Source organism: Crinia signifera, chromosome 7 (genome assembly GCF_055691185.1).
Source record: "Crinia signifera chromosome 7, ASM5569118v1, whole genome shotgun sequence".
Taxonomy (NCBI): domain Eukaryota; kingdom Metazoa; phylum Chordata; class Amphibia; order Anura; family Myobatrachidae; genus Crinia; species Crinia signifera.
In genome coordinates, this window is record NC_139223.1 from 97758312 (window position 1) to 97775617 (window position 17306).

The 17306-nt window shown below is 46.6% G+C and overlaps 1 protein-coding gene across 2 annotated transcripts in view; it reads right to left on the reverse strand.

Annotated features, from left to right (window-relative positions):
• Window positions 1-9032: 9032 nt before the first annotated feature.
• Window positions 9033-17306, reverse strand: part of TBCCD1 (TBCC domain containing 1) — a 275986-nt gene continuing 267712 nt past the window's right edge. The window contains exon 6 of one of the 2 annotated variants that reach the window (XM_083153516.1): window positions 9033-10264. The gene's annotated coding sequence lies outside the window, so the exon portion shown is untranslated. The remainder of the gene's footprint in view (window positions 10265-17306) is intronic. The other variant, XM_083153515.1, reaches the window with a different exon arrangement.

Here is a 17306-nt window from a genome sequence, read left to right on the forward strand (position 1 = left end):
GTGGCTGAGACCGGGATTACCCCCAGAAAAGAGCTCCTTTATATCTTGATCCCTAACTGCGTCACTCACAAGTCAACCATTTTAGCTACAGATGGAGCCGGCCTTTTCCTTGCTGTGGATGGCGTTTCTACCGCCATCCACGCCGGCTCCCGCCAGGGGGCGTGCACCCCGTGGCAACAGAGCTCGTCGGGGTCCCCGATGACTCCCCCACTGTCTCCGCCAGTCCCCCTCGCTGCCCCAACCCCCCGAACTGGGCAGCATCTCCCCAAAGCAGAGACGGGCTGGGAGACTCTGCCCAGCCGATGTGATTCTGGGACGTGCATGCGCGTCCCAGTCTCTATCACTGGTGCCGCCAGCACAAGGGATCTGGCAAGCGCCGGGGATAGATAAGGCCAGCTCCATCTGTACATGGGACAACTACGCCATAGATAACCAAGATACAGCTACTGCAAATCTACCTCTTTTTGGCAGGCCTCTAAAGCCACTATTAGAGGGGCAATCATATCCTACACCGCCCATCAGAAAAAGAGAATACTGTAGCTAAAGATTTTGCCCAAGAGAACCTTACTTCTAAATTTATTGATTATAAGCAGTCCCCCTCAGCTTACACTAAGCAGGAATACCAACAGGCAAAATCCACCTTTGAGGGTCTGTTTGTTAAATCAGAATCCCTATATACATTTGATGCCAATGACAGATTCTACAAAAATGGCAATAAATCCAGTAAGCTACTATCAAACCTTCCTAAGGGTCACCAATCCCCTTATACGCCCGCTACAGCGCACCCAGGATAGCCCCCACCTTAGTAGCAGTTTACAATTCGATCCTTGATACAGATAAGGCCCCCCCCTTTTTTAATATGGCAACTATCAAGGACCTTCCAAAACCTGGACGGGATCTTTCTGATGCTGGATCCTATCGACCCATATCGCTCCTTGATATTGACTATAAATTACTCACTAAAATCATCACTGAAATGTTGAAATATTTCTTACCAACCCTGATCCACTCCGAACAAAGGGGGTTCGTGATGGGGAGGAACCCAGTAACTAATATTAGAAAGTTCTTGACGGCACTTCACTATTCCCAGGGGGCCGCGTTGGACGCCCCCCCCCCCCCTAGCGGTCTTATCGCTGGATGTGGAAAGGCGTTTGACATGGTCCACTGGGATCATCTTTTCAATGTGTTACAGAAATTTTCCTTCCCTAAACAATGTTTTTTTAAATGCATTATATGGAAATTTGGCATCCAGAATAATGGGGGTTATTCTGATTCACTCGGAAAGTCACAATCAATCTCTTATGGACAAAACCATGTGCACTGCAGGTGGGGCTGATGTAAAGTGCAGAGAGAGTTAGATTTGGGTGGGGGATGTACTTTAAACTGATATCTATATTGCAGTGTAAAAATAAAGCAGCCAGTATTTACCCTGCACAGAAACAATAAAATACCCAAATCTCACTCTCTCTGCACATGTTACATCGCCCCACCTGCAGTGCACATGGCTTTGTCTATTAGAGAGTGATTGTGCCTTTTCGAGTGAATCAGAATAACCCCCAATGTGTAATGGAATTCTCTCTAGTCTCTCGCAGTATAGGAAATGGGTCAGACAGGGCTGCCCTCTGTCCCCCCTACTATTTGCCCTTGCCCTAGAACCACTAGCCATAGCCCAACACCAGTCCCCTACCTACCAAGGTATACAAATAGGCTCAGTTGGTCTTCGAGTTTCCTTATTCGCAGATGACATGCTGCTATTCCTGACATCCCCCGAACACTTCTTACCTGCAGCCTTCTCTATTATCCAAAGTTTTACCTAATTTTCGGGCTACAAAATTAACGTACACAAATCCGAACTAATGATTTTGAAGGGTCCCCCTCCGTTCTTTCCTGACAGGGAAGATCCCTGCAATATAAAAAACAAGTCTACACAAATTAAATATTTAGGAGTTCAAATACCTGCACAAATCTCTAACTTATACAAATTAACCTATGTACCACTTATCACCTCCCTATCCAAATCTATGGATACTTGGACAGACTTACCTTTGTCCCTGCTAGGAAGAGTAGAGGTCATTAAATTAAAATACTACCAAAACTCATGTATGTTATACAGATGTTACTTATTAAATTGTCGAACGGAGGGACTTCCGGTTCCGGAGCTGGAGGGGCAAGCTGCTCTAGCTTAGTGCTCCGTGTCTCCCAGCCTCATCCCTGCCGGACCGGACCCGAAAATAACTACAAACCCGCCTGATAGCCTGGTGACCATACCAGGACGACTCCCGCTGCCTCTCTCCTTCACCTGGAGGACACGCCGGCTGCCCTGACGCCGCAATCCCGGCTCTCTCCTATACGCCGCCATTACTCCAAGCCGGCTGCGTCCACGTGATCTGCGACGCGGCGGCTCTCATCTCAGCCGGAGAGACGGGAGACACGCGCGGGGCACTCCGGACGTGCTGCCCGCCTGGACTTGCCCGTCCAAACATCCCGGGCGAGACAGACGCCAGAGACCCGTGACCAGCCGCCATTAGAATGGACCGCCAGCGCCCACATGACCGGCAATGTGGCGGTATACATCTCCGCTGAGGGACCAGAGGGGACCGTAAACGCCCCACCGGACATACCACGCACCTTGGCCCACCTGTGAGAATATCCCAGGTGAGGCAGATACCCGCTCACCTCTTCTTATCCACCCGCCATTGCAATCGGCCGCCTGCGCCCACATGACAGGAGAAGCGGCGGCTCTCATCTGTGCCATACCCGCGTGAAACTGTGAGTACATCTCGGGCGAGGGGAATACCACCACTGCCCTCCTGATACCCCATGGTGCCGTGGCACTTGGAGCCCCCCTCCCCCCCTGCCACCACTAAGTACCTGAGTAAGGCTGTGGGTAACGCAGCCAACCACCTCACTGCTCTTAACTGCTGGCTGAGGGGTATAACACCTTTGCCACTCTGGCTGCCAACAAGATGGATAAAATACTGGGGACCCCAGCTACTGAGGACACCCCCAGACACCCTTCCTCTAGCCGCAATGCTAGGGACAAGATGGCGGCTGCCCCAGCCACACAACCCCAGAACAAACAGCCACAGCCCACTGGAAGGGGGAGAAAAGGTGCAGACGCCCTAGAGACTTTGCTACCAGCTCCAAAAACCATGAGCGATGACTCATCCTCTATACAAGGCTCTGACTCACCTGATGCCTCCCTTGCTGACGCCAACTCCCCCCAGCCCACAGGTGGATCCCCCCTACCTTCATCCCATCACCTGCATGAACCCCCTATAACATATTCTGCCATGGTGAAAGCCATTCAGGATATAATCAGCCCTATAATGGAGGCCCATGCGAACAAAGTCACGCAGGCAGTACAAGACTTAAAGTCTCAATACAAGCAAATATCTAAAAGACTCTCCACCACTGAGCAGGTGGTGGGAGGGGTATTCCAAGACGTCGCTGAGCTCAAGGATAAGACGGCGCTCATGCAGAAAACACAGTATCAGATTCAATCCAAGTTAGATGACCTCGAAAACCGATCCCGCAGGAATAATTTGCGGGTGGTGGGCCTGCCTGAATCCCTGAAGGGCACGGCCCTCTTTATTTTTATTCAGTCCACACTGCCAGAACTCTTGGGAATCTCTGAGGAATGTTCGGGAATGACTGTGGAGAGAGCTCACAGAATAGACCCACAGAGACCCTCTGCAGACGCCCACGCCCTGTAATATTCCGATGTTTGAATTATATTCATAAGGAGGCGTTGTGGTCTGCATCCCGACGCAAAAGAGACCTCACCTGGAACGATACGAAACTGTATATTTTTCAGGACTATTCGGCTGAGGTGGCCAGGGCGAGGAAGGAGTTTGCCTCCCTATGCTCACCCCTGGCGAGGAGCAACCGAAAATTTGCCCTGATGTATCCGGCGCGTCTCCATCTTTCTCTGGCTCAACGTTTAAAGACTTCTCTACAGTAATAGACACTGAGTCTTTATTACAAGAAGAAAACACCGGGCCGGCCTCTCCACCTTTGTTCTCACAGGACCAACCTGCCGGTGCTAATGATGCCTAGGGCGTCATAATGTTCTTTTACCGCCAAATGCTAAGTGTTGCTGAAATTTAAAAGTTTCTTGGATTGTTGAAAGTTTACATAATTCTAGTTTGTTACTGGGATGTCGGATGGAGGAGATGGGGGACGAGGGATATCCCTCCTCCCACCCTCTTCCCATCTGACGCCTTCTGTGATAGTGGTTTTCCCATGTTAAATTAGAAATGGGTTTGTTAAGCTTATAATTTGTGCAAATTGATATATTGATTATTGATCGGGTTTGGAATGGCGGGCAAATGCCCAAACTGGCACCTTTTGGGTGCAATAGTATACCACTCCAATGAGGCAGGAGAGGCCCGCGGACTGCTGGCTCAGATCTTGGGGCACCTGCCTGATCTTGCCACACCTGCCACTTCCCGGAAGTTACTTAATTGTTGATTTATATATTTGTTTATTTGTTTGTTTATAATAGATTGGGATGGCGAGGAGGCCTTTCACTGGCCACCTTGTCGTCACTGTACTCTTGTTAATTACCCTTTCTACCCTCATGTTTTTTCCCCCTTTGTGTCAGAACTTGTCTAATGTCATAATCTTTATCCGTAGACTGCTCATGATTACAACTAGGCTCCTATTGTTAAATACAGAAGTCGTGGTGGACTCCAGGACCTGTAAGTTACCATCCCTCTCGACTGACAAATGACATCTATTAAGGTCGGTACAATCAATGTGGGGGGGTTCCACTCCCCTGCTAAGCGCAAAAAAATATTGCTATATTTATCTAAGTTGGCCCTTGACATTACATTCATTCAGGAGGCCCATTTAGTCCCTGCGGAGATCCTGAAACTAAATACCCTGGGATGGGCTGTGTTATCTTCAGCCCCATAAAATTCAAAAGCTAGAGGGTTGGTCACGTTGATCAGAGAAAACATCCCAGTAACAACCCACTCAGCTCAGATAGACCCGGAGGGACGTTACTCTATACTAGACGCAACTATATACAACTCCCGATACATATTGGCTAATATTTATGCACCTAATACTAACCAAAGTCAATTCTTCATCACCATGACAGCCAAACTACTCCCTTACGCCCACCAAAATATAATCCTAGCAGGTGACTTTAACCTGGTGGCATCTACAGCTTTAGACAGAAACACTGCATCCTCTGCCAGACGCACTAACCCTAAATATGGGATCCAATACCTCCTTACGCAGCTGCAGCTGATAGATGTGTGGAGGGCATGCCACCCTATTGAAAGGGAATACACCTGCCTCTTGGCAGCACATGGAACTCTTTCTAGAATCGATTATATACTAATATCCTCTTCCCTTTTCCCAAAAGTGGAGGGGTCAGCACTAGAACCCATAACGATATCGGATCACGGGGGCTGTGGCGACGTCTGTAGATAGGGGACCAATTAAGCAGTGGAGATTCCCATTCCAGTTGACAGAAACCCCATCCTTTCGAAATATGCTAGAAGCGTCCTGGATGGACTACACAAACAATAACCCCCAAACAGAAGAGGATTCCCCCTCCCTATTTTGGCAAGCTTATAAACCTGTACTAAGAGGAAATATTATGTCTTACATGGCTAAACATAGAAAAGACTCCCAGAAGCTGTACATTGGAGCTCAGACATGCCTCACTGAGGCATATCACAATTTCCAGGCTTCCCCCACCCTAACGAATAAAACTAAATACACTGAACAGAAAACACTTTTCGATACCCTACTGGTCCAACTGGAGACCAAACTTACTTTCCTATCACAGGCGAGGTTCCATAGATATGGCAACAGGTCTAACCGACTGATGTCTAACTTGCTTCGGGGCCAACATCCTCCCTCGACTATACAGGCCTTAGGTAGAGGGGATGGCACGGTGATCCATTCCGGACAGCAAATCGCTGTAACTCTACGTGACTTCTACGAGACACTTTATTCCCCCCCCCCCCCTTATTGATGAACAACAAAGGGCAACATTCTGGGAACCCCTCCCCCACCCTACATTAGATACAGATTCATCTAATACCCTGATAACTCCTATCACTGAGGAAGAGGTACTGGCCACGATAAAGGCACTCAAAACAGGCAAATCTCCGGGACCGGACGGCTTGTCCAATGAATATTATAAACTACTAGCTCCCAAGATTGTTAAACCCCTCTCGGCCCTTTTTAATCTAATTCTACAAGGTTCCCCTCCCCCTTATATTTTAATTTGGCTATCCTTAAAATTATCCATAAACCCGGTAGGGACCCGCTCTTCCCAAGCTCTTATCGCCCAATCTCAGTCCTTAACACAGATTATAATATCTTTACAAAAATCTTAGCGGACAGGCTCAAGTTCAAACTCCCCTCTCTGGTCCATTCCGACCAAATGGGCTTTGTATGGGGCAGACACTCGGCTCTTAATGTACGTAAGGCATTAACAGTCATGCAGTGGCTGGAATCCACAGAGAACTCTGAGCCTTGTGCTCTACTCTCATTAGACGCCGAGAAGGCTTTTGACCTAGTCACATGGGACCACTTGTTCTTTACCATGGAAAGGTTTGGGCTTCCGGGGGAATTCACCCACACAATTAAGTTACTATACTCGGGATCATCCTCCCAAATATTAACAAATAATTATATGTCTAACCCCATACCACTATTTAGGGGAACTAGGCAGGGTTGCCCCCTGTCTCCCCTACTGTTTGCTCTGGCGGTGGAACCTCTGGCATTGAGCGTTTCCAAGGATTTTACAGGTGTGCGGGTGGCTTCCTCCGAGGTCAAGCTAAGTCTCTTCGCAGACGATATATTATTGTTTATATCTAAACCCAACACTTCCATTCCAGCGATCCAGCAAATTATACTCCACTTTTCCCATTTCTCTGGCTTCCGAGTGAATTATGATAAGTCTAGACTTCTACCACTCTCAGCTCCCTCCACAGTACCAGGCACATCTCATCATACCGCACAATTCACTATATGCCCACACACACTCAAGTACCTGGGAGTCCTGATCCCTAAAAAACTGAAAGATCTTTATAATGTTAATATTCCCCCCTCCTTGACATCGGTTGACAAATTGTTGTCCGGATGGATGGAATTGCCTCTATCTCTGGCGGATAGAATCACAGTAATCAAAGCTATAGCTTTTCCCAAGCTGTCTTATCTTCTACAGATGTTGCCACTCCAGATCCACAGTACGGACCTGCAGAAATTTAAAACTTTATACCTCAGATTCGCATGGGCAGGGAAGAGGGCCCGTATACCATTTAGTAGACTTAAACTTAGCAAAGTTTGGCATGCCTGATATACAAGCGTTTTCCCAGGCAGCTCATTTTAGGTATATCACAGACTGGTTCACTTCTAGGTCGGTGTATACCATCCCCACTTTAGAAAAACAAATATTCAAACAGTATTCTCCGGCAGCTCTTTTACACGCCCCAATACGACTGATACCTAAGTCGGTCAGAGACTCCATTCTGTTCAAGGCGACTTACAGGTCCTGGAGGCAAATCAATAAGACTTTGCACAGACGGTTCTCTTCTTCACCATTCACCACCTTTTGGGGTAAAAAGTCAGTAAGGAGCTGATTGGCTGGACGTGTATCTCTCCTTATCACACTTGAATTTATCTCTTGTTAAGGCTTAGTACATCTGCCCCACAGCCTGTAACCACCTCCCACCACCTCCGCATTCTCTAGACCCTGGTCTAGAGAATGCGGAGTTTCTCGGCTGGAGGGACAGGGGCATTACAAATGTACGTAAAATATTTGATCCAGGAGGGGGAGTACTTCCGTTCTCTGCATTGCAGGAGAGGTATGAGCTGCCGCACCGTCAGTTTTATATGTACCTCCAGTCGAGACACTTCGCACAAGCTCACTTGAAGCCAATGGACAGGGAGACAGACGTGGACCCCATTGCTGATTTGTTGAGACCAGAATGTGTGCTGGGATATAGAATCAAATATTTATACTCGGCTCTTATAGCGACAGGGATGGATGCACATCACCAACAACTCCAAACTAAATGGGTCAAAGATATTCCAGACCTACCACCCCTGGCCAGTGTATTTAAAAAACTCCCATTCACCATGAAATACTTGCAGTCGGTTGCTTTATAGGAGACCCACACAAAGTTTTTAAATAGGGCATACATAGCCCCGGTACAGAGGGAACACTTTGTCCCCAGTGACACAGGATGCTTTTACAAATGCCAAAAAAACGGATGCTACATATTTCCACAATTTTTGGGAATGCAGAAAAATCAGATTCTTTTGTTAACACTACGTATTCTCTGAGGCTCCAGAAGCACCCGACTAGATGTCTGTTCCTATATTTCAGTGACTGGGATCTTGGTCCGAATAAGAGGCTGATTATCCCGGTTCTCACCATTATATTAACAATTGCTAAAAAAATTATATTAACACATTGGATACATAGGAGATCCCCTACCATAATGGAGTTAAAACAAGCTATCCTAAACACATTATTTTATGAAAGACAGGCACTGAGAGCTTACCTTGAGAAGGGCGCGCTACGCTTTTATAAGAAATGGGAACTCTATATCAGTAGTCTAGACCAACTAACACAAAGCCGAATTCAAAAAATGTTTGAGTCTACGACTTGGTACCTACTCAGGCAACTATCTGTCTCTGATGATGACTTCTTTGACAATGAAATGAATGATTGAGCTGTGTCTCCAGAAGCTTCTTAATGGATAAATTAGATAAGGATTTTCAAATTGATTCTGCTTTTGTCTGACGTCTCCCCCCCCACCCTCCCAATTCTCACCCACCCTATTTACCTTGATACGTTCTTAGATAAGTTTAGAAGATTTTATACTTTGTGAGACTAAAAACTAGAATTATTATAATTAGAGTCCATGTTGACTCTCTAGAATTTAGAGCCAATGCGGCTTTATACTGATCACTAAAACTCTGTTTAGATTACTCATAGACTTGATCCTTATCTACGGGACTGGGAGGGAAAGGAAATCAAACCAACGAGTCTTGAGATTCTGTTATACGTATTTTATTTAACCAATCTGATTTCATTTTACATAATAGAGTTATACTACAGAAAGCTGATCATAATGTAATGAAAAACTATAAACGAGACTCTATTTACCTCGAATATGTCAATATATGTATAGCATTATACCCTGTAACCTGAACAAATTGATACATGGATGTTCCCATACCTTATTATATAGTTGATATGTCTCACACTGTCCGTGCATTTTGCCTTATATGTACTAAATGATTGAAAAATATAATAAAAATTGTTTATCAAAAAAAAAAAAACTGTTGAACGGAGACATCCAGAGATTGAACTCACTCATGACATGGTTCTTGTGGAATGGGAAAAAGGCGAAAATTGCCATGCATAAGTTGCATTTACCCAAATCCTTTTGTTGCCTTAATATCCCAGAACTAAAACAATATACTAAATCCCTGCTCTGTCGCTATGCTCTGGGCTGGCTACTGGTGCTGGATACCTACTCAGAATATGCAATTGACTGTGCCATGTTTGCACCGTTCTCTCCTGGAGCTCTGTTACACTCCCCCCGCATACGAATCCCCCACACATTCTCAAAAACCCTCTTTTTATTGACAGCCCACCAAGCCGTGTGTGTGTGTGTCTCCCGCTCCCTTGGCTGTGACCCTGTTTTCTCCCTGGCTGCCCATTTGGGGCAATCCAATATTCACACCTGGGGTGGACAGCTCCATATTTTATAGACTACAACATAAAAGCCTAAAGAAAATTTCAGAAGTCTTTGACCCCAGAGGAAGATTATACTCTATACCTGAAGTGCAGCAGATTTATGGCCTCCCTATAAGCAGCTCCTTTTCTCTCTTCCAATTACGCCATTATGCCCAATCCCTACCAGCTTTCAACCTTAGCATCCACAAAGATGCTTAACATTGTTTCTAGATTCCAAATGGGGATATTTAAAAATAAACATATCTATGTACATTTATCATCAATACCTGCTGAACGCATATGGAAAGATTTGACACTCAAGTGGTCCAAAGATATTCCTTTATTGACAGACCACTCAATTGTTCGCAAATATTACCACAAAGCAATCAAAATATTAAAGTCCTCAATCCTTCAGGAGGTGCATGTGAAATTTGTTAATAGGGCGTTCATATCACAAAAGAGAAGTTATTTTGTCCTGGAGGAGACGGGGAGCTGCTTAAAATGTAGATCCGGTGTGGCATCCCTCTTTCACAATTTCTGGTCCTGCAGACACACAAAGACATTCTGGTATAAACTGGTGTATTTTATCACGGTCACTTTTCATATACAAGCCCACCTAGATCCTTTACCCTGGCAAACTTTGACAATTGGCCTTTCTAACCAGTAGACTCGCACCTATTACCCATCCTGACAATGATGGTCACTATAGTTAAGAAGGTAATCCTCAACTCATGGATAACATCCCACATCCCTAATGTTACTGAGGTGGAACAATTATTATTAAAATACATGTACTATGACAGATATGATAATATGAGACACTCTGAGATTCCTTTGTCAAGGTTTTATTGAATTTGGAGACGGTTTATTGAGAGACGCCCTCCGGCCCTGAGAGAATCCATTTGTAAACTACTGGAAATCCCTTCCAGCTCCACCATTGTATTTAGAATTTGTATGGTATTGCAATTTTGATGCTGACTCCCATCTCCCGTCCCCTTTTTTCCTCAAACTTCCACCCTCACAACTCTGCCTAAATGAATCCCTAAAGTTTGAAAATATTTAATAAAAAAAAATACAAGTTCGTTATTACGCTATTCTATTGATGTATGTGTTGGATAGATTGAATAATGTGATGGAATATAGCCCTCGCTTGAGTGAAGCACTCAAAAACCAACACTATTCTTAATGTACTCTGTCTTACGTGTTGTTATATACTATATGTATGCTTTTTCTATCCAATGTGAACCTGAATAAACATATTTAAAAAATAAATAAATAAAAAGGTCATTTTAAGAGGGTGAGAAGGAGAGACTGGATTCTGAAAGGCACCACAAACCAGTTTCAGTATTTACCAAGTGATGTGGCAAGTGTGGAGAAAGTTCAGTCTTAAGGTGCATTGAAGCAGGGATAGATAGGTTACAGTAATCAATGCGGGGGAAGATAAAAATGCAGACAAGAGTTTTGTCAGAATCTTCGGTAAGAAAATAACATAATCTGGTAATATTTACATTGAAGAATATATAAAGAGGAGGGGGCGTGGCCAGGACCAGCATGGAGTAAGACGTGTCTTACCTGAGCTCTCCCTCCGTCATCCTGCAAGACCATCCTGAAGGGACGCTGCCCGGGGCATAAGCACCCTACCCTGCAGCGGAGCATCCACCGGACCTGCGGCGCCTACTCCCGCACTCCAGACAGCACTGACGCCTGAACACCCCGCACTTCGCCTCCTGGCCGCGTGCGCTCAGCCCGGATGGCGCCGCCATCTTGGGACTGGCGGCTGTGCTACACGCAAGTGCCGCCCGCGATCCTGGAAGCCAGCTGCAGCCGGGGACCAGGGCAGAGGTAAGCTACCTCTAAGACAGCGCTCAGACCCCACCGCTACCCGCCGCCACCAACACACGGCGAGCTGAGGGGAGGATATCAGCCGCGGGGAGGAAGCATCCGCCATCTTCCCCCTCCCTGCTACACCCTCTGTCCCTGGTCTCCCACGTGAACATATCTGCGGCCCCATACGCAGCAGCTGCAGAGGTAGGAGAAAGGCCATCTCCCCTCTGACTAATTTAAGTCCCCTGCTCCCAGTCTCCTGCGTGACTGCACCTGCGGCCCCCCTCACACAGTGCTTGGGGCAGCAAGGGAGAGTGGCACCCATCGGCATCCACCCACAGCCAGCTGATTCCTCCGCACCTGACCCACTGTGGGTTTATAACTGTGGCACCCCACACAGCACCCAGGTCAGTCAGAAAGGGGCCTGATTCCAAGCACCCAGAGCTGCAACATCAGGAGGCAGTCATACTCTCCATAATCCCCACACAGTGAGACGTGTAGAAAAGCCACCCTGCAATCCCTGTCTGCAGCACCAGATGCCTTAAGGACCCCCCTGACATTGACCCACGATAGGGGAATAGTGAGGGACAATCCATACTTGAGATAACAACTGGGTCATACACTCTTGGAAGCTCCTGTGGCTCCAGAAATACTATACTAAACCAGTGTACCAGACTGAGCCAGCTACTGGGTTATCACACTCCTCAGAGCCCTGTAGAAATCATGCAGGCGTCCCCCTAGACTCCGGCGGATCCCACACTCGGACACCGTAATTACTCCTTTCCATTTTTTCTCTATTCTTAACAAGTATACCCCCCCACTGATTGAGACTACCTTATCAGCAGGGCAGTGACTGTTCCAGCAATTATCTACTCAATACTAGCTCACCCTCTAGGGACCACTGCTGGTATTACAATGGTGAAGGGTAATCAAAACTCAGCAGCTGCCAGGCTGGAAAAATTCTCCAGGCAACCCCCTCAGCCTAAACAACCTGAAGATGCGCAACCTGCGCCCTCACCTACTGCCTCAGCCCCTACTGACGAAACCCCTGACGACCCCTTTCAAAGGGTTCTTGATGCAGTTACGGCCACTGAAACAAGGCTGGCAGATCCGACCTGTCCCTTATTCATCATGACCTTCAGCGGGTCCGGGAAAGAGTAGACGAGGTGGAGGCGCGTACGTCCACGTTGGAGGACACGGTAGCCCCCCTAGACAGACGTACAGCTACCCTTGAATCCCAAATGCAGGCAGTTCACAAGAAAATGACAGATATGGAGGGCCGCCTTAGGCGTAACAATGTCCGATTTGTGGGTCTGCCGGAGAGGGAGGAGGGAAACTCTCCAGAACAATTCCTGGAAAAATGGCTTACGGACTCTTTTGGGGCAAAGGAATTCACTGACCAGTTTGCGGTTGAACGTGCGCACAGAGTCCCAACGCGCCCACTTCCACCTGGAGCACCGCCACGCACGTTCCTGGCAAAAATCCTGCATTACCGAGATCGGGACACTATCCTTCGTTTGGCCCGCACGGCGGGACCACTCAAGTGGAATGGAACGCCCATTTCAGTATTTCCTGACTTTGCGGTGGATGTCCAGAAGGAGCGGGCACAATTCGTGCCGATAAAGCGGAGGCTTAAGGAACTTAACATACAATACAGCATGCTTTTCCCGTCGCGACTGAGAGTTATCGCCGACGGGGAAACAAAATTCTTTGCAACTCCACGAGAGGCGGCAGCCTGGCTTGACAGGCACAGACCACAGAGACGTGCGCTTAACAATGACTGACATCAGGCGTCCATCACCCCTCCGAATACATTGTGATATGTAACTATTTCGTTAAAGCTATTTTTCCTTTCTATTATGTTTGCGCTGTGTTGCTAAGGGCCGCAGGGTATACATGTCTTGATGCGAAACTTTATTTTAGTATATACTCCTTAGGATGCTTCTCTTTTACCATAATGTTATGCAGGTGCCCCGGGCAGACACACCCAGTTACTCGATAAGGTTAGGGTGGGAGATCTATGATCGGCAGTCATTATATTCTTTGCCCTCACACCAGCTATAACAATTAGGGTTTAGTTGGGTACTGTAACTACCTTTAGGTTTTTTTTTTTTTTTTTTTCTTGTTTTTTTATTACTGTTTTGAGGTGAAAATTTCACCTATTTTTTAGGGTAGTACGGTTTTGTTTTTTGGGATCCAAGTATGCCACAGTTGGGTATTGGTATGCGGGGAGGGGGTAGGGTTTATGTCTCCCTAGGGGAGAATAGGAATGTGTATGCTACTGTTTTTATGTTTTATGTTTTTGTTCTGTCAGCAAGATTGGTGCATAATGTTTCCATTTAATATTACAGTGGTGAAGAAATCCCTTGTATATCAGCACTGGTACGGTTTGGTTAGTTTCTCCCCTCGCTCCCCTTCACACTAACACTATGACATGGCCACATTAAATTTCCTCTCCTGGAATGTGAGGGGTCTTAATGACAAGGTTAAGAGATCCTTAGTAATTAGGCAATTAAAGAATTATAACTCGGATGTAGTATGTCTCTTAGAAACGCACTTAGTAGGAAGTAAAGTGATGTCCCTCAAAAAGCCTTGGGTCGGATGGGCATACCATTCTACCCATACCCCCTCCTCCAGGGGTGTATCTATACTCATTAAGAAAACTACTCCCTTCTCTCCGATAGATGTCCAAATCGACCCCTGGGGTAGATATGTTTTCATAAATTGTTTACTAAACTCTCTTCCCATATTATTGATGGCGGTATATATTCCCCCCCGTATTCTCCCTCTGTCCTTAAAAAGGTGGCCGAATTCATGGCATCGTATCCCAACACAGCCACTATATGTATGGGTGACTTCAATAACTTACTGGACCCCACAATGGATAAGGTCTCTATGAGATCACTCCCCACTCAAACTAGACCGTCACACTTTCCGGGAATAGTAGCAGAGATGGGCCTCATTGATGCTTGGAGGGTGAAACATCCTACCTCTAAACAATACTCGTGCTTCTCCCATTCCCACTCCTCCTTCTCTAGGATTGATCTAGCACTGATTACACCGGATTTGATTCCTAGAATCCGTCACACTACGTATGAGAGTAGAGGCATTTCAGATCATTCCCCTGTTGCGCTCCACCTAGACCTTAACGGCCAAAGGGGTCAGTCACTGTGGAAACTAAACCCCTTCTGGCTGACCCGAATGGGTACAGGACTGGACCTCGCGGCGGCATGGAAGGAGTTTTTTGAAAAAAACTCTGGAACTGTAGCTACGGAAATCCTGTGGGATGCCTTCAAGGCCTTCCTCAGGGGCACCCTGATCCAGAGGGTCTCTAACCTAAAAACGTTTTACAGGAAACAAGAGTCAGAATTAGAAGAACTGTGTGTTGCGGCTGAATTAAAATACCTCACAGATAAATTAGAATCCTCCAAAATAGAATGGTTGAGCGCCCAAAAAAAATGGAAATCATATCTTCTAGACAAAACCCGATACAAATTACTGTTCACCTCGCACTCGACCTATGCCTTTGGTGATAGGCCGGGCAGTTTCATGGCAAGACTTATGCGAGGGGAGAGGGGCCCCTGTACAGTCGTAGAACTCCATACAACTAGCGGACAAATAGTCGCGCAGACCCCCGACATCGCTAACGAATTTGTCTCTTACTATAAAAATCTTTACACTTCCAAATCTCTAGCTGAAAAAGATGATCTCAGGGCATATCTATGCAACATCACGCTCCCCTCTCTATCCACTGAAGACCGCAATCTGTTAGACTCACCCTTCACACTAGAAGAAATAAAATCTGCTATACAGGCCTCCCCCGGTGGTAAAGCACCAGGTTCTGATGGAATCCCATCTGAATTATACAAGAAACACATAGACTTCTTTGCAGCTCACCTACTGGACATCTCCCAACAAATAATCGAGGAGGGTAGTCTCCCGACATCAATGTCGGAAGCTATAATTATCGTCCTCCCCAAACCCGGCAAAGATCCCTCTTATCCAGACTCCTACCGTCCTATTTCCCTTCTCCAACAGATATTAAGATACTCGCCAAAGTATTGGCTGCCAGACTCAATCGAGTTATAAGCCACATAATCCACCCAGACCAGACGGGCTTTATGCCCAATAAAACCACCTCCATCAACCTCCGCCGACTGTTCACACACCTGCAGTCCCCGGGAGAGGACCAATCCACTTCGGCCATTGCCTCCCTAGATGCAGCAAAGGCATTCGACTCGGTTGAGTGGAATTACCTTTGGGAGGTAATGGACTGTTTTGGCTTTGGACCAAAATTTATTGGCTTCATTCAAACACTCTATGCCTCACCGTCGGCTAGGATATCGGTAAATGGATACTTATCCCAATCATTCCCCCTGTTCAGAGGCACTAGGCAGGGTTGTCCCCTGTCCCCCGCTTTATTCGCCATTGCCATTGAACCCTTGGCTTGTGTGATCAGGGCAAACAATAACATTGCTGGCTTAAGAGTGGGGTCCAGGGAAGACAAAATAGCCTTATATGCCGACGACATCCTCTTATTTATTCAGGACTACTCTAATTCTCTGCCTCTAATATTCAGTACCATTACAGAGTTCGGTCAATACTCCGGACTATTAATTAATTGGTCTAAGTCCTCTATTACACCACTTAGAGGCACGGTTCCAAACCCTCTCCCCATGCAACTCCCACTCCCATGGTCAGACACCTTTAAATACCTAGGAATATGGGTATCAAATAAATCCAACTCTTATGTTGCACTGAATCTTCTCCCACAAATAACCTATCTCCGCACAAAAACACCACTTTGGAGCAAATTACCACTAACGGTCACTGGAAGAATCAATCTGGTGAAAACGGTCTTCCAACCGAAACTGCTTTACATTCTCCAGCAAGCTCCAATATATATCCCCCAGAAGCACTTTAAAAAAATAGAAAGCTTACTCTCCTCCTTAATATGGGCAGGCAAGCGCCCTAGGGTCAGCCTACAAACCCTCACTAGACCCAAAAATCTAGGCGGCCTGGCCCTACCTGATTTCAGGCACTATTACTACGCAGCCCAGCTGTGCTTCATATGGGAATGGTTAAACGTAAAAGACACTCCTACCCTCCACATACAATTATTTGCCCAACACTACCCGGGAAGTTCCCCACTACAAATCCTTTTAGGTGGCACCACTAGGAATACTAGAATCCCCTTGGTCAGACAAGCAATTATTGTGTGGAAACTGATCCACGGAGTTATGGGGGGTCAAGGGTGGGACCCAGAGATATCCCTACTTAATACCAATGCCCTCCCCGAACTGGCTTCTCTGGAAGTGGACAGCACATGGAATAGGTGGAGTGTATCCAATCTGGGAGAATTGTACCAAAACAACACTATTAAAACTTTCCAGGAGCTGCAGGTGGATTTCCCTATTCCCACCTCGCAGTTCTATAGATACCTCCAAATACGCCATGCCCTAAACAAACAAGTGGGGTCCTCACCTTGCCCATCTATTAATCATTCCCCCGTTAAGACACTGGTTCAGGGAACCCCGGGAGGTCACCTGGTATCCACACTATATTCGGCTATACAGCAGAAATCGCACTCAGAATCCCTCCCCCATATTAGGTCAAAGTGGGAAGCGGACCTGGGGACCATGACAGATGAAATTTGGTCCACTGCGCTGGAGGCTCACAGGTTGTCCACAACTAGTATCAGATTCCAACAGATACAGTATTATATTCTGCACAGGGTGTACATGACACCGTCACTGCTGCA